Here is a 25398-nt window from a genome sequence, read left to right as displayed (position 1 = left end):
ATCTTTCATGTGGTCTACTATGCTAGTAAGACCCTCAAAGGTGCTCAACTGAACTATACTACTACTGAGAAAGAACTCTTAGCCATTATCTATGGTTTTGAGAAGTTTTGGTCTTATTTGCTTGGGACGAAGGTGACAGTTTTCACTGATCATGCTGATATTCGCTATCTTATCTCAAAGAAGGACTCGAAGCCTAGACTGATTCGATGGGTTTTTTTATTTCAGGAATTTGAATTGGAGATCAAGGATAGGAAGGGTACTGAGAATCATGTTGTTGATCATCTATCTCGGTTAGAAGATCCAAGTACAGCTTCACAGGATAAGACATTGATTAATGAGTCTTTTTCCGATGAGCAATTGTTTGGGGTGCAAGAGAAAGAACCGTGGTTCGCAGACATTGTGAACTACCTTGTGAGCAATATCATGCCTCCAGGCTTATCTTCTGCTCAGAGTAAGAAGTTTCTTCATGAAGTGAAGTGGTACATGTGGGATGAGCCATTTCTGTTTAGGCAAGGAGCTGATCAAATCATCAGGAGATGTATTCTGTACAATGATACGAAGGGTATCTTGCGAGACTGTCATTCGACTATTTATGGAGGCCACTATGTTGGAGAGAAGACAGCAACTCGTATTCTTCAAGCAGGATTCTTCTGGCCTACATTGTTAAAGGATGCGCATCAGTTCATTTTGAAGTGTGATCGCTGCCAGCGTGTTGGTAATATTTCTAAGAGGGATGAGATGCCTCTTAATGCGCTACTCGAGGTTAAGGTCTTCGATGTTTGGGGAATTGACTTCATGGGGCCATTTGTCTCATCTTGCAATAATCAGTATATCTTGTTAGCGGTTGATTATGTCTCGAAATGGGTGGAAGTCAAGGCTTTGCCGATGAATGATGCAAAGGTAGTGCTAAATTTTCTTCACAAGCAGATATTCACAAGATTTGGGACTCCAAGAGTCATAATCAGTGATGATGGATCACCTTTTTGCAATCGCAAGTTCATTGTTATGATGCAGCGATATAATGTGAATCATCGCATTGCTACAGCCTACCATCGTCAGACTAATGGTCAAGCGGAGGTATCTAACGGAGAGATCAAGCATATTCTAGAGAAAGTTGTATGTCCATCAAGGAAGAATTGGTCTTTGAAGCTGGATGAAGCTGTGTGGGCGTATCGAACAGCATACAAGACTCCACTAGGCATGTCTCCATTTTAGTTGGTTTATGGTAAGGGATGTCATTTGTCTGTGGAGCTAGAGCACAAAGCGTATTGGGCTTTGAAGAAACTGAACCTTGATTTGGATGCGGCTGGTAAGCAAATGATGCTTCAATTGAATGGCTCGATGAGTTTTAGCTTCAAGAGTATGAGAATAACAAAATGTATAAGGAAAAAGTCAAGAGGTGGCACGATAGGGGTCTAGTGCTCAAATCATTTGTGCCGGGGCAACAAGTTCTTTTGTTCAACTCTCGTCTTCGTATTTTTCCTGGTAAGTTGAAGTCAAGGTGGTCAGGGCCGTTTGTTATCAAAATTGTGTTTCCATATGGAGCGGTGGAGATTTTTGAGAATGATCCAGGACAAGCGTTCAAGGTGAATGGATAGAGGTTGAAGCATTACTATGGGAATACGACAAACCGTGAGGTGGTTAGTGCCGTTTTATTGTCCACTTGAGCTCGAGAATATTACGTCAAGTTAGCGACATAAACCAAGTGCTTCTTGGGAGGCAAACCAATTTTTTTTTACAATAGTAGGAGTTGGAAGGAAGAAAAAGGAGAAAAAACACAAAAAAAATCAGAAAATCAGAAAAACATAGGTGTTTTGACAGAAGCACGGCGTGTCCGCGCTGGAAGCGGGGCGACCATGCTGATATTGACAAAGACTGCACGCGCCCGTGCTGAAAGAGGGGCGGCCGTGCTGGAACTCCAGCAGCACGGCGCGCCCGTGCTTCCAGGTGGGGCGGCCGCGCTGGACCCCTGTTGAAAAAAAATCGAAATATCAAAAAATCAAAAAATCAAGCACAAAATCAAATCCCAGCCGAATTTTCCTCTCCCACCTTCCATATTTCCCTCTCCAAATCAGTTTCAAACACCCCATTACTCCCATTATTCCCATAATCAATTCCCACTTCTATTCTAAACCTAATTCTGTTCCAATATATACACACACTTATACACAATCTTCTTCATCACTTTTTCAATTCACAAAACTCTAAATCTCTCTTACTTACATCTTTTCTCTCAAACTTATTCGATTTCAATGGAACCCAAGATACAAAGAACCCAAGTTAACAGCAGCACCACCGATTCTTCTAGTGTGGGGGGTGTGAGGCCCAGGTTTGTAACTTCGGAGGCTGAGGCGGAGTATACGAGGCTGCCATCGAAGCCCATAGCCAAGGAGCAAGGTTTTCTGCCATCAGAGGAGATGGTAAGCTGTTGGAGATGATTCTCGAGATGGATTGGATTGCTTTTTATGAGGCACCCGTTGTTGTGCCCATGAGTGTGGTTCATGACTTTTACGCGAACCCGAAGGCGGATAAGAACGGGTATTTGGTGGTTAGGGGATTGACGGTGGATTATACTGTGGATGTGATTCATCGGGTGATTAACCAGTCCGAGAGACAGGAGGGTCAGGATGATTGGGTGACGAAGACATGTGAGGATTTTGACTTGGACTTGATTGTCGCTACACTGTGTGTCTCTGAGACTCACTGGAAGTTCAAGAAGGGGTCGAACGAGTATGCTACTTTCCCTGCATCGTGCATGAACATGTATTCCCGTGCATGGAACTCATTTATTTGTGCTAACATTATGCCTTTATCACATGTGCATGATGTTACGGTGGACCGAGCAAAGCTGTTGTGTGGTATTCTATAGGTTGATTATGTGGACTTGGGGTCTATTATTTTTCAGGGGATTTTGAGGTTTCTGCGAGGGAATACTGCGGGTTCTATTACGTATGCGTCGATTGTGACGAAGTTGTGTATGGCAGTTGGAGTTCATTGGCCCGCACACGAGCAGCTACAGTTGCCTAGTGCCCCGATTGATAGTTCGACGATAGCAGTGATGCAGGAGTGGTATGGAGGAACGGTTGATGAGAAGGGGCTCGGTTAGTCTTATGATCACTGGCGAGGAGGACGGCCAGCTGATCAGACATATGCTGGTGGTTCTGCTCAGGCTAGTAGAGCAGCATTGAGACATCAAATGGGTGAGGCCGATTCTTCGCAGCAGCAGCAACAGGATGTTGATGACAGTGCTGGTTTGGGTTCAGCACAGTATAGGCGCTTGATGAGAAGGATGGATGCGATGCATGACATCCATAGTAGGTTTTCATATGATCTCACCCAGGCGTTGGGGACTGCTTTCAGAGCCACATGAGTTGATATTCAGTGGCTAGTATTTGGTGAGGACTCTGTCTACCCGCCTCCTGACACTCCACCCGCGGAGGGTGATGATCCCGATTTTGAGTAAGTATGCCTGATTCCTTACTATTACCTTCACTGAGGACAGTGAATATTTTAAGTTCGGGGGTGATAGTTAAGGAATATATGTTATGTGTGTGTCCATATAGTTGCATATTCATGATAGTTTAACTCATATAGTTGCATATTTGCCATGTAGTAGTTTTTTTTTATTATTTTGCATGTTAGTATATTGCATATAGACTGCATGTGCTATATATCATGATCCCTTAAGTTTACTTTACCGATTGATTTATGATATTAATGCTAGTATAGTGATGTCGTATAGAGGGATGTTAAGTCCTATCGAGTTGATTTGCATGCTAGAAATAATAAAAATTTCACTAAGTCTTATAGGTTGCTTGAGTGCTAGATCATGATCATGTTTGTTTGTTTGTCGAGGTTAATCACTTGTTTATATCTATAATGTATGATATTCTCTTAGTGGCGTAATAACATGGATATTTAAAAAATTGGAGAAAAACATTGGATTTCTTTGGCTAGGTGTTAAATGGCTAGTAGCCGTCTCATTTTATATGAGTAGTCTAGGGTTGAACGAGAGGGAGCGAAATGCACTCGTTCATAATTTGTTGAAAAAAGAGAGAAAGAAAAATGGAAAAAAAGAAAAAAAAGAAAAATATGTGTTGTGCATTATTGATCACGAGTGGGCTCTTTAATACTCGAGTTATTAAGTTCTTAGGGGACTTTGTGCCTAGTGACCTAAGGCTTTTATAATGTGGGATCCACTAACCTAACGCTCGCTACATGGGTATTATTGCATAAGTCTTTTGTGGACCTTACTCATTGCACGATCAAATAAGAATATTTGTGATTGTTTATGTGTTATGAATAAAAGCATAAATCCATGTAATAACTCCGATAAAAGATTTGAAGTGTTGTTAGACATTTTGAGTTTAGCTTTTATTCTATTTATAACCTTGTGATTGCCTTGATGAATAGTGAGTCATGATTATTGATCTAGTTGCGAGAGTATATCTATTAAGCATCTGCACACAAGCACGTTTCTGGCTTGTGAGTTGACTTGTGAGATTTGATTGAGCTTTGTGCGAATAACTGCATTTGTCTAGATGTTGCTCATTGGTTGGTTTAGTTATTCTGAGGGGATCATTTGCAATCATATTAATTGCATTCATGCATTTTTATTTCTCATTCTTTGAGTCAGTTTATGCTTGAGGACAAACATCGTTTAAGTTTGAGGGTGTGTTAAGTGGCATTTATATCCACTTAGAACGCTTTATAAAGGCTTGAATTGATGTTTTGAACTCAAGTTATTTATGTATTTGATGCGTTTTTATAGTATTTTTGCATTTCAGGCATAGTTGAAGGAATTAGGAGATTTAGCATTCCTTTGGTGCTAAATTGGTGTTAGGAATGTGTCTAGGATGAAAGCTCGTGGAATGCCATCTCAAATAAGCCTGAAAAAACAAGCAAAAGAAGAAATTCCAGTAGGTCAGTGCGCCCACGCTGTGATAGCGCGCGACCGCGCCAGAGAAGCAGGAAGACAGCGCGTCTGCGCTGGAATTCTTTTTCTACTTGGATTTTGAGAGTTTGAAGCTCAGCTTTATTCTACAACCTATATAAATCCTAGCAAAGACGTTTTTAATGAGAAGCGCGTATTGGAGACTAAAGAGAGGCAACGAAAAGACCTAGGAGCATAAATACAACAAAGGAGAAGAAAAGCTTGTTTATACTTGTGATTCTTTAATTGAATTATAATCTTGGATGCTAGTTTTCTTGTTTTTTGAACCTATTACTCTTGTTTAACGTACTTTGATTATTTATTCAGTTATAAAGACTTAGTTTATTATACCATGATTTCATCGGAACCCACGGTGATGATGAGTTCGGTTATGGGTTAATCGTTATCGTGGGGTTCTAATGGATTTACTTATGGATTTCAATAGTTGATTTTGTTTCGATACCTTAGTGTATGGTGATTGTATGATATCCTAGTATTGGTTGTGCTTATTCGTCTTATGAGCGTCGCGAACTTATAAGATAGCGTGTTAATCTCTATTGAAGCGAAAGTGAATAAAGGGGTTTAGAACTTGCCATGCTAGCATAGGTTCACGTATTTGATATGCATGATTAACCATCTTACTTTCCCTATGTAATCATGATAGATAACTTGTGCATTAAACCATTATGTTGTCAAATTTTATAGACATATAGGGTCTCAATATAATTGGTGTCTATTCAGCTTCTATCTCTTTTGTGGATGTCTGGTAGTAGGGTATTTGCACAACGAAAGTTGGCGTTTACTAGTTTCGTGTTATCTGATTAGTGTCATCACCATTATATGCTAAGGTTAAGAACAAAAAGGCTAATGAATGAAGTATTTAATAAAGTTAAAATCCCATATTTGTGTTATATAAGTAAATCAACCTTAATTCTCTTAGTTAATCTTAGTTAACATAATTTCACAGTTATAAACAATCTCAACTTGTTATCATCTTAACATTGAATAATAACCATACCATTGTTGCATAGGTGCATAAATTGAAGTTTATCTAAAAGAGTCTCTGTGGGAATGAACTATAAATAATTCTATATTACTTGTGAACGCGTATACTTGCATGTAGAATTAGCGCGTATTTTCATCCTAACAATAAGCATATACAAATGCAGAATTCTGTGTCTTTGGGGGCCATCATGGGTGCACTCAACATCCCACTGCCTGCACTTCCAGAAGCTGTGAGGCCTGAAATCCCTACACCTCTTATCCTGCTTGCTAAAAAGCCTATGGGGGAGATTGAGGCTAGGCTACTAAGATCATCCCAAACATCTACATCTATTCAAGCTCCAGCTGATAAAGGCAAATCTCAAGTAGTTGATGTTGGAATGGAGAGGCTTATCAAAGTAGCTAAGGGACCTAGTTTGAGCAAGGAATCTGAAGATCTGCTAAAGTCTCTCAGAGATTCTCTCAACAACAACTTCATCACTTACAAGAGGGCTTTGAATAAGACCATAAACTTCATAAGGGTGATTTTGGTGACCAGAGGTAATTTTCAGGAGAAGAGAGTTGTGATAAACATCAATGACTCAGGTGTAAACAGATGCATGCAGGTGTCCCTGAATTTTCTTACATCAAGAAGGGTATCTGAATTGGACTTCTTTATTGAAAAAGTCAATAAAGTAATCAATGAAGACACTCTCTTGCTTAGAAAATTAAAAAATGCTCAAGAAGCTGCTTTTCCAGAAGCATATCTCTATCCACACAAGAGAGTGGCTTACATATGTCCAAACACCAAGGAACTCAAGAATTTTCTTGTTCTCAGACACTGTGTCATGGCACACAAAAAGCTAATGATGACTCTGGAAACTGGATTGAAGACCAAGAAGAACAAGACTGATGAAGATATAGAGATGATAAAGATTTTGGGGGGATACTTGAGAGATCCTGAAACCAAGTTACCCAAAACATAATTCAATAAGGATGACCTGGATGATGATGAGCAGAAGAAAGATGATCAAAAACCTTCTGGCTCAAATCCAAGTCAATCCTCTAAGGCAACTAACATCAAAGAAGGAGACAAGAAAAGGGATGCAAAGAAGAAAGGAAATGATGAAAAGAAGGGGGATGAGAAGAGAAGAAAGAAGAAGAAGGATGATTCAAGAACCAAAAAAATGTCCAATCAATTCAAATCCAACTTGCTCAACCCTCTAAGCCAACAAACTCAAACACTCTACCACCTCTAACCTCTAAGCCTAAATTTCTCTACAAACACACTGCAAACACCATACTGAAAATACCAATCACCTCAAGCAAAACTTCTCTAAAGAAAATTTCAAACCTATCAACATTCAAGCCACTAACTAAATATCATTTCAAATCTGTTGGAAGAAAATCAAAGAGACTGCAAGTTACTGAGAGGGCCATCTGGAACTGTTTTAATCAAAATGATTTTCTACCTCTAAACTAGTGCATCACAGATGATGATTATTTTCAACAACTATCTGAAAAAATAGTCAAAGTTTGGGTTATATCACTGAGGGAAGTTAGAATCTACTATCAGGATGGTTCATACACTTTACTTGGCAGAAATTTAATGGACACATTTTCAACAACAGAGATTAAAAGGGTTATCAGCTTACTGAATGATAAGGATACTGAACAATGGCATGAAGGTCTGTATTGGCTGTATGGTTGGTAGTAAGGGAAAAAAGAAGAGCAAAAGAAAAGGCTGAAAGAGAAGATATGTTGAAGAGATAGAAATGTTTGAGCAAAGATCTAAAGAACTCAAGGCAAAGGGGGTAAGTAGAATTTCCAAGGATAGACATTTTCTAAACATTAAAGTTGGCAAATTCTTAAGAGTTAGAGTTAGTTACTTGAATAATTATTCATTAGATGATTGGCTCAAACTTGTGGAAGCTCTAAGAGGGACTCAAATCATAGAAGAATTGCAAGTACTTGTAAACTTAAAAGACCTCATTAGACAGGAGACAGGCTATGAGAAATTTGTGTGATGAGTGTATCTCTTAAACTCTTGTAATCACTTAATGTATAAAAGTTGTACTTATGTCAATTTTATATGTAATGTTTTACTGTTCATTGAAACTTGGGTTAGTCTTGTTACAAGGCATAAATTTGTGATAAGCAATCTTCTCACAAATTGAGGAAGATAATTGTGCAAGACATGCCTATATTATAACAAGACTAAGTCAAATTGACAGTTCTAAGAATTAATTGCATGATAATCTCAATTTTTATTTTGTACTGTATTTCTTGAGTCTGTAAAAATGTCAAAGATAAGACTAGTGTATTATTCTGTAAATAGTCTCAAACTTAAGAATAAACTCTGGAAGAAGATCATGCCTCAGAGAAATTATGAAGAAACTTGAAGTTGAATAAATCTGTTTTGGGAAAAATATTCTAAGTCAAAATATCTATAAGTCACAGATCAAGTCATATAGAGAAGTCATTCGAGGACTCCAGAATGACTTATCGAGAAGTCCAAAATAGCTTATAGAGAAATCTCAGAGATATCGACAAGCCAAATGAAGACATGAAAATTGGAGATATCGACAAGTCAAAATTATCATTAGAGATCTCAGAGATATCGATAAGTCAAAATGTATATAGAGATCTCTAAGATATCAATAAGTCATTTATGTATTAGAGAAATTAAAGATATCGACAAATCAAAATGAAGATGTGAAAATTGGAGATATCGACAAGTCAAATTCTCATTAGAAATCTCAAAGATATCGACAAGTCATTTCTATATGCAGAAGTTTTGTAATAACCCCCAAAATTTTGAACTTTTTGTAACCCTTATGAATAGTGTTTTTGCTGAATGAGAAAACTTTTCATGCCACACTATGTAGGGGTTCTGTTATGGATATTCTGAGATTTTATTAGTACTCTATATGGTATATAAGTGTATGTAAGGATCGTCAGAATCCAATTCCGAACACTTTGATTTTTCCCGGAAATCCACCAGATACGGAAAGAATTGAGTATAAGGTAACAGGATAAAAAGGATTTAAATAAAAGGATTATAAGAGAGGATCATAAAAGGAATATAATGTATTGAGAAAGGCTAAGGAAACTCAAGTAATAAGATCCCGGGTATGATCCCTCAAACGAGAAACGAGAACGAAAGTTAAGCGAACCGTATAACAGATCAGCGGTCATTAGGCAAACAATTAGGAAGTTAATCAAGGAGGTTAGGGATGATGAGGTCATCCAACCAATAAGAAGAGGGCAAGTAAGGGATGATGACATCATAAGCATGACATAAGCATGACATAAGGGGAAGGAGGTGTGGTTGATTTAAAACCACACAAAGTTCAAGGTTAGAAAGGTAATTAACCAAAAACAAAACAAAAACAACCAAGCTAAGCTAAACAAATCAAAAACACAAAACCATTTCATTTCTCCCACATTTGCTCTCGGCTTTTTTCCATTTCAAGAAGAAAATTTTTCAAAATTCAAGTTCCAAGCTTACTTAATTGGTAAGTTAATTATCTAGTACTCCTTATGCATAGATATAGCTATCCTATGAGTTTAAGCCTCCAAATCATTCACAATCTTCTCCAAGAAATCAATGAAGAAGACAATGAATAGTGATTTCAAGGTTTTTAACTTGATTTTTGTTGTTTTTCCTTTAAGATCCAAGCATCACTAAGTCATCTCAAGGTTTCTTAAGGCTTCCTAGCTACTCCAATCACTTCAAGGAAGGTATAACATCTCCAAATCCTAGCTTTACTTTGTATATTAGGATGATTTTGATAGTTATGGTAAAAGATTAGCTTGATGCTTGTTGGTTTAGAGTTTGGGTTGGAATGGTAGTGAATTGAATGTTGAAATCTTATTGATTGGTTAAAGGACTTAAGTATAGTTTAAATTCAAGTTTAAGAATAAGTATAAATTGTTAATATTGAGTTGATTGGGGCTGTTATGATGTAGTGTGGATGGATATTGGTTGTATGAATGAATTGGGATTGATTGGTGGTTGAATTGGAATGGTATAAAATTGGGAAATCGCGTAAACATAGCCGTCGTAATGTCCGATTTACTTTAGACTGCTTTTGTTCATAACATTAGGACCCGAGAACTCCCTGCTAGGTTTTTACCATTTCCATGTTTAGATAGTTCATGTTACGAGCTTCGTTTTGATATGTGGTTCGTTTGATTCCGATGTACGGTTTAGGAGAAACGGCCGTTTTAAGTAACGATGTTTCGCGAACGAACCATTACCCCTCGCCTTACTTTGAAACATAGGATAAAGACCTTAAAGGACTAATTGGAGTATGAAACATTTATGTAAAGTGTAATAGGCAGTTGGTAAGACACTCGCGAAGGAATCGCCTTATAACTCGTAATGGTTAAATTATTAAAAATGGTGGAGCTGAGGGTACTCGAGTGACTTAAGAGAATCAGTAAGCGCAAAGCGAGCGTTAGAGTCTAATTTGGTTAAAGTATAGATTTACAAGTGACTTTGGTTTAATTCCAACTTATATGTTGTTTATAGGTTACCAGACTCGTCCCAAGCCATTAATAACCCCCAGTCGCTCAGGCAAGTTTTCTACCCGTATAAACTGTTGTTGTGATGTATATGTGTATATGCATGATCTTGTGATAAATGCATATTTGTTATTAGCAAATTCTTGCGATATATTATAGCATGTGATATGGTATATATGCATGCCTATTTCGTATTCTTGATTTTTATATCAGTTGTTTCAAATGCTTATTAGTTACATAATACCTATGCTAGAGATAAGCGGTATTTGAGTATACCCTTAGTATAGGGGATCAAAAGGTGAACTTTTTCTAAAAACCGGGAGGCGAGGCTCCCGAGTATAATATATATATATATATATATATATATATATATATGAATAGTTTTTAAAACTATTAATCGAATAAGGTTTATTCGATAACTTTATTTTATTTAATGAATATTATTTGAATATTCATTCGAGAACTTATGACTCTGTTTATTCTATTTAATGATTATTAATTGGAAATTCATTTGAGGATGTATGACTCCGTTTATTTTATTTAATGAATATTATTTATAATATTCATTCGAGGTATTATGACTCCGCTTATTATTTAATAATATTCTTTATTTTATTAAAGAATAATATTTCGATAATCAAACTTACTTTTGATTATTCAAATAAAGATAGTACTTTCGTATAAGTATATCTTTGGTTATTTAATATTCATTTCAAGTATGAGTTTTAACACTTCTACTTCGAATATTTTTATAAGGATTATCTTTATGAGAATATTATTTAAATAATAATATTCAGATATTTCTAATATATCGGGACTGATTTTATTTTAATAAATCAGCAGTACTCCAAACATTCTTAAAAATGTTTTCGAGTCTTCAAAATGATTTTTAAAGTTAGAGTGGACCCCAAAACTCATTTTTATATTTAAGATCTTCCTTTCAAAGGGGATTTAAATACTCGCTCAAAACCTGGGGGATCCGGCTCTGTGGTGTATTTTACATTCGCAGCGTGGTTGCTGTTTTGTGAAAACAATTTGATTACTTGCCCAACATTCGGGAAGTGAGTCCATCTAATTGAGTCGGCATAAGCGACAGGCCGGGGTACGGTCTATCATAGTGTAAGTGGCTGGGTGGCAGTCCATCAACGCGTAAGAGGCCGGGTGGCAGTACAGCACAAGGTCCTTATGTAGCCAGGGTGATGACCGGTGGGGGATTCATCCATCTACTAGTAGAAAAGGTTACTTATTGGTATCTTTGCCTGATCAGCAAGATATCGGGTTTATGCCAAAATTCTTTTCCTTTCCAAAATTCATTGGATGTTTCAAACTCTGTTCATACTTTACATAACAGAGGTTTCAGGAAATGTTTAAGAGGTATATATGTGGATATATATATATCGGGACTAAATAAAGTATCTCGTAACTTTATTTCATTTAATAATATTTAAAGATTGAATCTATTCAAGTCTTAACTTGTGGTCTCATCTATGGGATGACCCTTTTTAAACCTATAATACTTTGAACAGTGGTAGTTCAAGTAGCCTTATAAATGATATAAGTATAGTGAAGTATTTGGTAACTTCATCCCTTATTTTTGCTTATATCCAGTAAGTAATTATCTTACACTTGATAAAGGATTTTAGTAAGTTATCCATTTAGATACTTGCATTATTGTTTACACTATATATTATCTTGCGAGCTGTAATGCTCACTCTTTCTTTATTTCTTCATCACACAACAACAGTTAGGAAAGATGGCCAGACTCAAGCAGACCCAGCGCAAGAGCGTGGGAAGTGCCCCGCGCCTTCCCGTTGAGATCATAGCTGCTATAGCTGCAGAGGTAGATCTATTTGTAGATCAGACCTTCTACTTTTGGGAATCAATTATGTATGATTATAACTTGTGGCAGATAATGGCAATTAATTGTAAACTTATCAAATTATCATTTTTGGGTTGTAATAACTTTTAAATTGTGGATTCAAAGACTTGGACTTATTTCAATTTCATCTTTGAGACTATAACGGGTTGTGGTGTGTGTTAGTGTGGGGTCACAGCATGAGGTTATTTATTGTTAATTAAGTGAAGTGATATTGTGGAAAGAAAGACCGTGACGACCCGGATCCCTGACCCCAGATCTGGCGGTGTTACAGAAGTGGTATCAGAGCTAAGAGTTATAAACCTCAGAGATGATGCGACGATGTAATAATAAACTCACAAAGATACTAAGAACTCTTGCCAAGTTCATGGTCGGACTACTTAAAGTAGCGCTGATAGTTAAAACCCTTACGGGAACCCTTATAAGTATCATGATAGTAACTTAGCTCGTTTAATGTGTAGGCGCATGAGATAGAGGACCCTGAGATGTTCGAGCGTGAGCATGATGAGGCACTGCTAGATGTCGAGGATCAGGAGGAGCCTGAGATGGAGGAAGATGAGGAGGACCCCTCAGAGGAGTTAGAGACAGAGGTCATTACTATTTCAGATGAGGAGGACCCGGATGAGGTCCCAGTAGCTGAGGAGCGTGTCGGACCTATGGTAGTGTACACTGGTACCCCTTTACCCACACTCTCGGTGGTTAGAGCTCCTACCCCTCCACCACTATCTTGGAGCCCCTATGATGACAGCTCAGAGACCCATACTTCCGAGCCTAAGCAGACCGAAGAGGCACCCCCAGCGGCTCCGGATTCACCACCTCTCGACCCTGCCCATAGGCAGTCTTTGTTAGCCCACGGCTATGTTCAGGATGTACTGAGGACCCGAGTGGCTGTTGCTGAGGCCCGGCTGGATGAGGCCAGGAGGGAGTTGGATGCGGAGAGGGCGGGTAGGCGTACCCGAGCTTATGAGACCAGGGCTACTATACCCCGATCCTTGAGGAGGGAGCTGACGGGGATAGAGCTCACGTCCTGAGCGAGACTCCGATCGCTCCAGGGGGACAGGCATGGTAGGATCTCCAGGCGGCAGGCCGACTATATCTTCCGTCATGCGATGGAAAGGATATGGGAGCTGACCCGCTCCGGTGTGTGATTCAGGACTGACGATGGGATAGTCTAGTTGTCTAGTTAGTCGAGGCCTTAGTAAGAGCCAATTTTCCGGGATAGTTGACTTGTATATAGCATCCCTTTTTCTGATTAGACAGATAGACTCTTGTGTATCACTTTTGGGACAGATGGCTGTAGCTCTGTTGTACTTTTGACCAGATCAAACTATATATTTCTCGCATTATGTATATATTTGTTTCCTTTCGGTTCAGTTCCTTAGTGACGAGATCACTGTTTTATAATTATTATTACTGCACTTCTTATTAGAACTGTCATAATATAATAAAATTGCAAGATACATTCTCCCCATTATAGAGCTGTGCAAGGCACAATGTTGAGTATGATTGTGACCTAACGTTGAATTTCCCAATAATTTTTTTTATTATCAGTATCATGCCGCCAAGAAAGATTGGAACTAGAGCGAACCCTGGATCTGAGGGCCAGGGAAGCCATAACCAGGATGATAGGAACCAGGAACACAGTGAAGAGGAAGACGAGGATTATGTTGAACAGGATGACTCCCTGTATGAAGAGGAGGAGGAGACATATGATGTTGAGGGATTTGAGATAGAGGCTGAGGAAGGAGAAACTAAGGTTGAGCAACCAATACCAAACCCAGGCATGGATCCCATGGGCCAGTTCATGCAACTACTAAGGCAGAACTTGGAACGTCAACCCAACCCACCCCCTCAAGGAAATAACAATGCTGTGGCAAACTCTTTCAGGGCTTTTAAGTCCCTTAAGCCCCCTGAGTTCCACGGATCAGCCGACCCAGTTGAGGCAAGGGCATGGTTAAAGGAAATGGAGAAATCCTTTGAGATTCTGAGTATCGATGAGGCACAGAAGACTGTATTTGCTACCTACCTTCTGAAAGGAGAGGCTAACTACTGGTGGGAGGCCAAGAAAAACATGGAGACAGATGCTATTATAACCTGGGAAAGATTTAGTCAGTTGTTTCTGGGAAAATATTTCCCGAGGTTTATGGAAAACCAGATGGAGCTCAAGTTCTTGGAGCTAAAGCAGAATAACTTATATGTAGCAGAGTACGACGCGAAATTTACTGAGTTATCAAGGTTTGTGCCGGAGTTTGTGAGCACCGAGGAAAAGAAAGCTAGGAGGTTTTAGCAGGGACTGAAACCGTGGATTCAGAATAGGGTGGCAATCCTTGAGCTTACGGATTATGCCACTCTGGTGCAAAAGGCAACAATTGTAGAAGCCAGAAGTGAACAGATGCAGAAGGAAAGAGAGAAGAAGGGAATAAAGAGGAAAAGTATGAGCATGGGTGGGGGTTCCGCAGGAAGGAGCTTCCCAACTAGATTTAATCGAGGAGCAGTGTCCCTACCGGGAAAGAACACTGGGTTTAAGCGGCCAATGAGCGTGAATGTGAGCCAGAACGGCCAGAAGTTAAGAATATCCTATTCCAACCAGTCTCGACCCCCATTGCCAGCCTGTAACACTTGTGGAAGGATGCATTCTGGGGAGTGTAAAGGAAAGCCGGTAATCTGCTTCAAGTGTGGTCGAGAGGGTCACTATTCGGACAAGTGCACTTCGCCAACCCCCATTACCCGCCCAACCACCACTTGTCATCAGTGTGGACGCCCGGGTCATTGGAAGAGGGAATGCCCAATGAACAAACCAGCAGCTTCGGGAGCAAGCAGGGCTGCTTCTAATAAGCCACCTACTGCAAGGCCTTTCAACATGACAGTCCAGGATGCTATGAAATATTCAGATGTGATAGCAGGTACCCTTTCTCTAAATTCAGTCAGTGCAAACGTTTTATTTGATTCAGGAGCAACTAAATCTTTTATATCAAGGGACTTTGCACGTAAATTAAGACTTAAAGTTGAACCCTTGATAGAGCCCTTACAAGTAGAAATAGCCAACCATGAAGTTATTCTTGTTAATCCGATTCACCCCGCCTGTGAGTTAGACATAGGGGAACAATCTTTCAGTGTTGATCTGATTCCTTTTAAGTTAGGGGAATTTGATATAATTTTGGGGATGGACTGGCTATCTAGCAATGATGCTCAGATAGACTGTAAAGGGAAGAAAGTTAAGTTAAATATCCCAGGAAAGAAAGAAGTCATATTTAGAGGAAAGAGGCAGACGCAGAAGTTTTTGACTATGGCCCAGGCCAGAAGGATGCTACGAAAAGGAAATGAGGCTTACCTAGCCTATGTGGTGGACACGCAGAAGGAGGTGCCCAACTTACAAGATATTCCGGTAGTCAATGAATTTGAAGATGTATTCCCACAAGATCTTCCGGGATTACCACCCGATAGAGTGATTGAATTTGCGATTGAGTTGGCCCCAGGGACGGTGCCAGTTTCAAAAGCACCTTACCGGTTAGTCCCGTTAGAAATGAAGGAATTAGCTATCCAATTGCAGGAACTCTTGGATAAGGGTATAATAAGACCCAGTGTGTCTCCGTGGGGAGCACCAGTGTTATTTGTTAAGAAGAAAGATGGGAGCATGAGGCTGTGCATCGACTATTGAGAGTTGAACAAGCTAACCATAAAGAACAGGTACCCGTTACCTAGAATAGACGATATGTTCAACCAGCTAAAGGATGCTGTATATTTTTCCAAGATTGACCTGAGAACTGGATATCACCAACTAAAGATTAAACCCGAAGATATCCCCAAGACAGCGCTCCGTACCAGGTATGGGCATTATGAGTTCTTGGTAATGTCCTTTGGATTAAGCAACGCCCCAGCGGCTTTCATGGATTTAATGAACAGAGTATTTAAGAAGTACTTGGACAAGTGTGTGATAGTTTTTATCGATGATATTTTGATCTACTCAAGGACTGAGGCAGAAAATGCAGAACATTTGAGGATAGCTCTAGGAATACTCCAGAGGAACAGTTATATGCCAAATTCTCGAAGTGTGAATTTTGGCGGAATGAAGTACAGTTTTTAGGACATGTGATCAATAAAGAAGGAGTATTGGTCGACCCCTCCAAGATAGAGGTGGTCTCAAATTAGGAAAGGCCAACCACACCCACAGAGGTAAGGAGTTTCATAGGATTGGCCGGCTACTATCGTAGATTTGTACAAGACTTTGCGAAGATCGCAGCCCCTTTGACACGACTTACTCGTAAGACAGAAAGGTTTGAATGGACGGAGAAATGCGAAAACAGTTTTCAGGAATTAAAGAAAAGGTTGGTAACGGCCCCGGTGTTGGTATTGCCAGACAGAAAAGGAGATTTTGTGATATATAGTGACGCGTCGCACAAAGGATTAGGGTGTGTGCTTATGCAGCACAGTAAAGTGATTGCGTATGCGTCGAGACAACTGAAGGAATACGAGATTAGATATCCTACTCATGACCTTGAGCTCGCGGCAATAGTTTTTGCCTTAAAAATTTGGAGACACTACTTGTATGGAGAGAAGTGCGAGATTTTCACAGACCATAAGAGCCTCAAGTACATATTTACGCAGAAAAAGCTCAACATGCGCCAGAGGAGATGGTTAGAACTAATCAAGGACTATGATTGTGAGATTCTCTATCATCCGGGGAAAGCCAATGTGGTGGCTGACGCCCTCAGTAGGAAGGAAAGGCTCAGAATGATAATGACTTCGGAGGAATTAATCAGGGATTTCGAAAGAATGGAAATAGAAGTAAAGGTAACCGGAACCAGAACTGAAAAGCTGTTTGAGATATCAATGCAGCCATAGTTATTAGAAAAGATTAGACTATGCCAAGAAAGAATGATGAATGAGGGCAGAGAGTCAATGACTGGAGAAGAGATCCATACTGAGAAAGATGATAAAGGGATAATGAGGTACTCCTACCGGATTTGGGTTCCGAACGTTCAAGAGCTTAAAGATGAGATTTTGGATGAAAGCCATAGTTCAAGGTATTCCATTCACCCGGGAAGCACCAAGATGTATAGAGATTTGAAGGAATATTACTGGTGGCCCAACATGAAGAGGGACGTAGCAGAATGGGTAAGCAAATGTTTGACTTGCCAAAGAGTAAAGGCAGAGCACCAGAGACCCAGTGGACTTTTACGACCCCTGGAGATTCCCGAGTGGAAATGGGAACAGATAGCGATGGATTTTGTTGTAGGCTTGCCAAGGACGAAAGCCAATCATGATGCCATATGGGTAATTATAGACCGACTGACAAAGTCAGCTCATTTCATTCCTATCAATGAGAGATACACAGTCGATAGACTGGTGGACATTTACCTTAAGGAAATAGTGACGCGACATGGAGTCCCAGCGTCCATTGTCTCAGACCGAGACCCCAGATTCAACTCCAGATTTTGGAGGAGCTTTCAAGAATGTGCGAGGACCAAGTTAAATATGAGTACCGCGTACCATCCCCAGACGGATGGGCAGAGTGAAAGGACCATCCAGACACTAGAGGATATGTTGAGAGTCTGTGTAATAGACTTTAAAGGAAGTTGGGATGATCACTTGCCGTTGATCGAGTTTTCTTATAACAATAGCTTTCATGCTAGCATCGGAATGCCACCTTATGAGGCCCTGTACGGAAGAAGGTGTCGATCTCCCATATACTGGGATGAAGTAGGGGAGCGGAAGATACTCGGACCCGAAGTGGTCCAAAGGACCAAAGACATAGTGGATCTTATCAGAGGGCGGCTTGTAGCAGCCCAAGACAGACAGAAGAAATATGCAGACCTAGCCCGAAAGGACAAGGAATATGAAGTAGGGGACTTAGTACTGCTGAAGGTATCCCCTTGGAAGGGATTAATGAGATTTGGAAAGAAAGGAAAACTAAGCCCAAGATACATTGGACCTTTTGAGATACTACGACGGATTGGGAAGTTGGCTTACGAGCTAGCCTTACCCCTGAACCTACAACAAGTTCATAATGTGTTCCATGTGTCAATGCTAAGGAAGTATCATCGGTATGCCAGACACATAGTGGAGTACGAGCATGTGGATATGCCACCAGATCTGACTTACGTGGAGAAACCAGTAAGGATTATAGATAAGAAGGAGCAGGTGCTTCGGAACAGAGTGATCAAGCTAGTCAGAGTGTTATGGCAGAATCATAATGTGGAAGAATCAACTTGGGAACTAGAGATCGCAATGCTAGAAAAGTACCCCCATTTGTTTTCTATTTGATTCCGGGACGGAATCCTTTTAACGAGGGGAGACTGTAATAACCCCCAAAATTTTGAACTTTTTGTAACCCTTATGAATAGTGTTTTTGCTGAATGAGAAAACTTTTCATGTCACACTATGTAGGGGTTCTGTTATGGATATTCTGAGATTTTATTAGTACTCTATATGGTATATAAGTGTATGTAAAGATCGTCAGAATCCAATTCCGAACACTTTGATTTTTCCCGGAAATCCACTAGATACGGAAAGAATTGAGTATAAGGTAATGGGATAAAAAGGATTTAAATAAAAGGATTATAAGAGAGGATCATAAAAGGAATATAATGTATTGAGAAAGGCTAAGGAAACCCAAGTAATAAGATCCCGGGTATGATCCCTCAAACGAGAAACGAGAACGAAAGTTAAGCGAACCGTATAACAGATCAGCGGTCATTAGGCAAACAATTAGGAAGTTAATCAAGGAGGATAGGGATGATGAGGTCATCCAACCAATAAGAAGAGGGCAAGTAAGGGATGATGACATCATAAGCATGACATAAGCATGACATAAGGGGAAGGAGGTGTGGTTGATTTAAAACCACACAAAGTTCAAGGTTAGAAAGGTAATTAACCAAAAACAATACAAAAACAACCAAGCTAAGCTAAACAAATCAAAAACACAAAATCATTTCATTTCTCCCACATTTGCTCTCGGCTTTTTTCCATTTCAAGAAGAAAAATTTTCAAAATTCAAGTTCCAAGCTTCCTTAATTGGTAAGTTAATTATCTAGTACTCCCTATGCATAGATATAGCTATCCTATGACTTTAAGCCTCCAAATCATTCACAATCTTCTCCAAGAAATCAATGAAGAAGACAATGAATAGTGATTTCAAGGTTTTTAACTTGATTTTTCTTGTTTTTCCTTTAAAATCCAAGCATCCCTAAGGTATCTCAAGGCTTCTTAAGGCTTCCTAGCTACTCCAATCACTTCAAGGAAGGTATAACATCTCCAAACCGCAGATTTACTTTGTATATTAGGTTGATTTTGATAGTTATGGTAAAAGAGTAGCTTGATGCTTGTTGGTTTAGAGTTTGGGTTGGAATGGTAGTGAATTGAATGTTGAAATCTTATTGATTGGTTAAAGGACTTAAGTATAGTTTAAATTCAAGTTTAAGAATAAGTATAAATTGTTAATGTTGAGTTGATTGGGGCTGTTATGATGTAGTGTGGATGGATGTTGGTTGTATGAATGAATTGGGATTGATTGGTGGTTGAATTGGAATGGTATAAAATTGGGAAATCGCGTAAACATAGCCGTCGTAATGTCCGATTTACTTTAGACTGCTTTTGTTCATAACATTAGGACCCGAGAACTCCCTGCTAGGTTTTGACCATTGCCATGTTTAGATAGTTCATGTTACGAGCTTCGTTTTGATATGTGATTTGTTTGATTCCCATGTACGGTTTAGGAGAAACGGCCGTTTTAAGTAACGACGTTTCGCGAACGAACTATTACCCCTCGCCTTACTTTGAAACATAGGATAAAGATCTTAAAGGACTAATTGGAGTATAAAACATTTATGTAAAGTGTAATAGGAAGTTGGTAAGACACTCGCGAAGGAATCGCCTTAAAACTCGTAATGGTTAAATTATTAAAAATGGTGGAGCCGAGGGTACTCGAGTGACTTAAGAGAATCAGTAAGCGCAAAGCGAGCGTTAGAGTCTAATTTGGTTAAAGTATAGATTTACAAGTGACTTTAGTTTAATTCCAACTTATATGTTGTTTATAGGTTACCAGACTCGTCCCAAGCCATTAATAACCCCCAGTCGCTCAGGCAAGTTTTCTACCCGTATAAACTGTTGTTGTGATATATATGTGTATATGCATGATCTTGTGATAAATGCATATTTGTTATTAGCAAATTCTTGCGATATATTGTACCATGTGATATGGTATATATGCATGTCTGTTTCGTATTCTTGATTTTTATATCTGTTGGTTCAAATGCTTATTAGTTGCATAATACCTATGCTAGAGATAAGCGGTATTTGAGTATACCCTTAGTATAGGGGATCAAAAGGTGAACTTTTTCTAAAAACCGGGAGGCGAGGCTCCCGAGTATAATATATATATATGAATAATTTTTAAAACTATTAATCGAATAAGGTTTATTCGATAACTTTATTTTATTTAATGAATATTATTTGAATATTCATTCGAGGACTTATGACTCTGTTTATTCTATTTAATGATTATTAATTGGATATTCATTTGAGGATGTATGACTCCGTTTATTTTATTTAATGAATATTATTTATAATATTCATTCGAGGTATTATGACTCCATTTATTATTTAATAATATTCTTTATTTTATTAAAGAATAATGTTTCGATAATCAAACTTACTTTTGATTATTCAAATAAAGATAGTACTTTCGTATAAGTATATCTTTGGTTATTTAATATTCATTTCAAGTATGAGTTTTAACACTTCTATTTCGAATATTTTTATAAGGATTATCTTTATGAGAATATTATTTAAATAATAATATTCAAATATTTCTAATATATCGGGACTGATGCATTTTAATAAATCAGCAGTACTCCAAACATTCTTAAAAATGTTTTCGAGTCTTCAAAATGATTTTTAAAGTTAGAGTGGACCCCAAAACTCATTTTTATATTTAAGATCTTCCTTTCAAAGGGGATTTAAATACTCGCTCAAAACCTGGGGGATCCGGCTCTGTGGTGTATTTTACATTCGCAGCGTGGTTGCTGTTTTGAGAAAATAATTTGATTACTTGCCCAACATTCGGGAAGTAAGTCCATCTAATTGAGTCGACATAAGCGACAGGCCGGGGTACGCTCTATCATAGTGTAAGTGGCTGGGTGGCAGTCTATCAACGCATAAGAGGCCGGGTGGCGGTCCAGCACAAGGTCCTTATGTGGCCAGGGTGATGACCGGTTGGGGATTCATCCATCTACTAGTAGAAAAGGTTACTTATTGGTATTTTTGCCTGATCAACAAGATATCGGGTTTATGCCAAAATTCTTTTCCTTTCCAAAATTCATTGGATGTTTCAAACTCTGTTCATACTTTACATAACAGAGGTTCCAGGAAATGTTTAAGAGGTATATATGTGGATATATATATATTGGGACTAAATAAAGTATCTCGTAACTTTATTTCATTTAATAATATTCAAAGATTGAATTTATTCAAGTCTTAACTTGTGGTCTCATCTATGGGATGACCCTTTTTAAACCTATAATACTTTGAACAGTGGTAGTTCAAGTAGCCTTATAAATGATATAAGTATAGTGAAGTATTTGGTAACTTCATCCCTTATTTTTGCTTATATCCAGTAAGTAATTATCTTACACTTGATAAAGGATTTTAGTAAGTTATCCATTTAGATACTTGCATTATTGTTTACACTATATATTATCTTGCGAGCTGTAATTCTCACTCTTACTTTATTTCTTCATCACACAACAACAGTTAGGAAAGATGGCCAGACTCAAGCAGACCCAGTGCAAGAGCGTGGGAAGCGCCCCGCGCCTTCCCGTTGAGATCATAGCTGCTATAGCTGCAGAGGTAGATCTATTTGTAGATCAGACCTTCTACTTTTGGGAATCAATTATGTATAATTATAACTTGTGGCAGATAATGGCAATTAATTGTAAACTTATCAAGTAATCATTTTTGGGTTGTAATAACTTTTAAATTATGGATTCAAAGACTTGTACTTATTTCAATTTCATCTCTGAGACTATAACGGGTTGTGGTGTGTGTTAGTGTGGGGTCACAGCATGAGGTTAATTATTGTTAATTAAGTGAAGTGATATTGTGGAAAGAAAGACCTTGACAACCCGGACCCCTGACCCCGGATCTGGGGGTGTTACAAGTTTGGAGACCTCGACAAGCCAAGTCCACTTATAGAGAACTCAGAGACCTCGACAAGTCAAAACACTTATAGAGAACTAGAGATCTCGATAAGCCATTATACTTATCGAGATGTCAGTTCTCTATAGATCAAAGTGAAGATCTCGATATGAAGCTCAAGTACAGAATACAGACAAGTTAAATATTCAAGATTATCAATCAACAAACGATCTAATCACTTATATTGAAAAGTCTACAAAAGCAGCTTGAAGAGTACAAGATCAAAGGCCAAGATTAACTGACAAAGGAAAGTCACAAATTCACAGGATTTGTAAAGATACACTAAGCCAGAAATGGAAAGCTTTAGAGATAACTTAAAGTAGGGTTTAGTACATTCTATTGCATGTTGTGTAAACCCGTGTTTACTAATCTATAAAGTAAACATTGGTCCTTTGTTTTTAATTGTATAAAACAAATCTAAAATTTCTTGTAACTCTCTCAAGGAAGAAGGTGAGTTCTTTACTTCCAAAGAACCCAGAATTTGTAGCAAACACTAGCTTGATTTTAATATCAAATTAAGTGAGTTTTGAAATATTGTGAGCATTATTTATTTTCAGTTAACATAATATTGTTGCGTTTCTTATCTGCTTTTTTCACCAACTAACAAACATTCAAAAAGCCTTAAAAATAACCAAAATACATTCACCCCCCTCTGTGTTGTATTCATTACCTAACAAGAAAGGTGAGTTAGCTTATGAACAGGGGGTTAGAACTGTGTCGATGGATCAAAATGTGAAGTTAATAGAGGAATTCAGTTTTGAAGAGTTTACAACTACTGTTAAGTCCCGACAAATCTGCAGGTTCTGTCGGGCTAAATCCAGCATTTTTCTAGAAGTTTTGGTCATTAATGGGTGTGGATGTTTACGAGTATTGTAAAAGTTGGTTGGAGTCAGCGGTGTTACCAAGTGAGTTACACAGTACCAATGTGGTACTTATTCCCAAGAAATAGAATGCTAATTGTATGAAGGACTTGCGATCGATTGCTTTATGCAATGTCCTTTATAAAATTCTGGCTAAGGTTTTGGCGAATCGGCTCCAGGTGGTTTTGCCGGACATAATTTCAGAAATCAATCTGCATTTGTGAAACATAGAAGCATAACAGATAATGTTCTGGTGGCTTTCGAAGTAATACATCATATGCGAACAAAAAATAGGGGGAGGATGGAGAGGTTGCTTTAAAACTAGATATCAGCAAGGCTTATGATCGTGTTAGTTGGAGGTATCTTCGACATAGATTAAAAGTTATGGGTTTTGTGATACTTGGGCTTCTTAGACGATGATGTGTGTTAAGTTTATTTCATACAATTTTTGTTTGAACGGATCAAATATTGGGCCTATAGTTCCTAAAAAAGGGTTGCGTCAAGGTGATCCGCTTTCACCGTATCTTTTCTTGTTGTGTGTCGAAGGTTTATCCAATGCTATTGATCAATCTGATAGGGATGGTAAGTTGAAAGGTTGCTGCATTAGTCCTACATCACCTACTGTTTCGCATCTTCTTTTTGATGATGATAGTTTTTTGTTCTTTAGAGGAACGGTTGAGGAGGAAGATAATGTCAAAACTTTGTTGGTTAATTATGAAAGATGTTCAGGCTAGTCGGTTAATTTTCAAAATCTGGGGTCTTTTTTAGTGCAAATGTTCGTCGTGATAAGCAACACAACTTTCTTCGACTTTAGGTGTGTTCCGTGACATATCTAACTCGAAGTACTTAGGTCTTCCTTCTCTAGTGGGAAGTAAAAAAAGAGAGTTTTTGGGTATCTAAAGGAAAGATCTAGCAAAAAGATTCAATCATGGTAGACTAAACCCATCTCACGAGCAGGGAAGACGATTTTGATTAGGAACATGGAGCAAGAAATTCCTTCTTTCACTATGTTTTGTTTCTTACTCCCTAAATCGCTTTGTCAGGAGCTAGAGTATTTGTTTAACAACTATTGGTGGAGTTCTGAAAAGGCTGGGAACAGGAGTATTAATTGGCATTCATGGAGGAATATGGGGCTTCCTAAGAGTAAGGGTGGACTAGGTTTCAGAAATTTATATGGTTTCAATATTGCGCTGTTAGGGAAATATTATTGGAATTTTATGAGTAATCATACGTCACTTATCTCCAGATTATTTAACGCAAGGTATTTTCCAACAACTCATGTTCTACAAGTAGTTAAAGGTCAGAGTGCGAGTTTCATTTGGAGTGGGATTTGGTTGGCGAAAGAAGAATTAAAGAAGGGGTTCAGGTGGGTGTTAGGTAATGGGGTTGATATCGTGGCAACAAAGTATCAGTGATTGAGGAATAAAAGGGGTTTTAGTGTGGAGCAAAGTCATGGATATCAGGGTCGGTCTGAGTATGTATCGAGTTTGTTCAATGCTAGGTCGAAGAGTTGGAATGTGAGCTTTGTTAAGAGTATGTTTGTGGAGGAGGCTGCTATAGCAATTCTGGCTATCCCAATCCCTCAACGTGAAATCAAAGATAAGATAACATGGACTGATACCTCGAATGGAGTATATTCTGCAAAGTATGTTTTGATCGAACGGTAGGAACGGGTAATGTACAGCAACATCAAGGCTGGAGTAAGGTTTGGAAGTTGAATTTGCCTCGTAAGGTTATGATTTTTATTTGGTGGTTCTGTCGTAATAGTATTCATGTTATAACAAGAATGAGTTCAAGGGGTATTAATCTTCAGGTAGTATGTCATATGTGTGGTCATGATTCTGAGGATATGTTGTACTTATTTTTTAACTGTGAATTTACTTTTGCATGTTGGCATCAAGTAAGTGTAAGCTATGACATGTCAGTAGTGTCAGATGTTGCAGGTTGGTTGCTTGATAAAATTGTTGATGTTTCTGTAGATGAGATTGGTAAGTTATGTACGGTTTTCTAGGGGGGTGTGGTAT

This window comes from Apium graveolens, chromosome 8, assembly GCF_009905375.1.
Source record: "Apium graveolens cultivar Ventura chromosome 8, ASM990537v1, whole genome shotgun sequence".
Taxonomy (NCBI): Eukaryota; Viridiplantae; Streptophyta; class Magnoliopsida; order Apiales; family Apiaceae; genus Apium; species Apium graveolens.
This window is presented reverse-complemented; position numbering follows the sequence as displayed.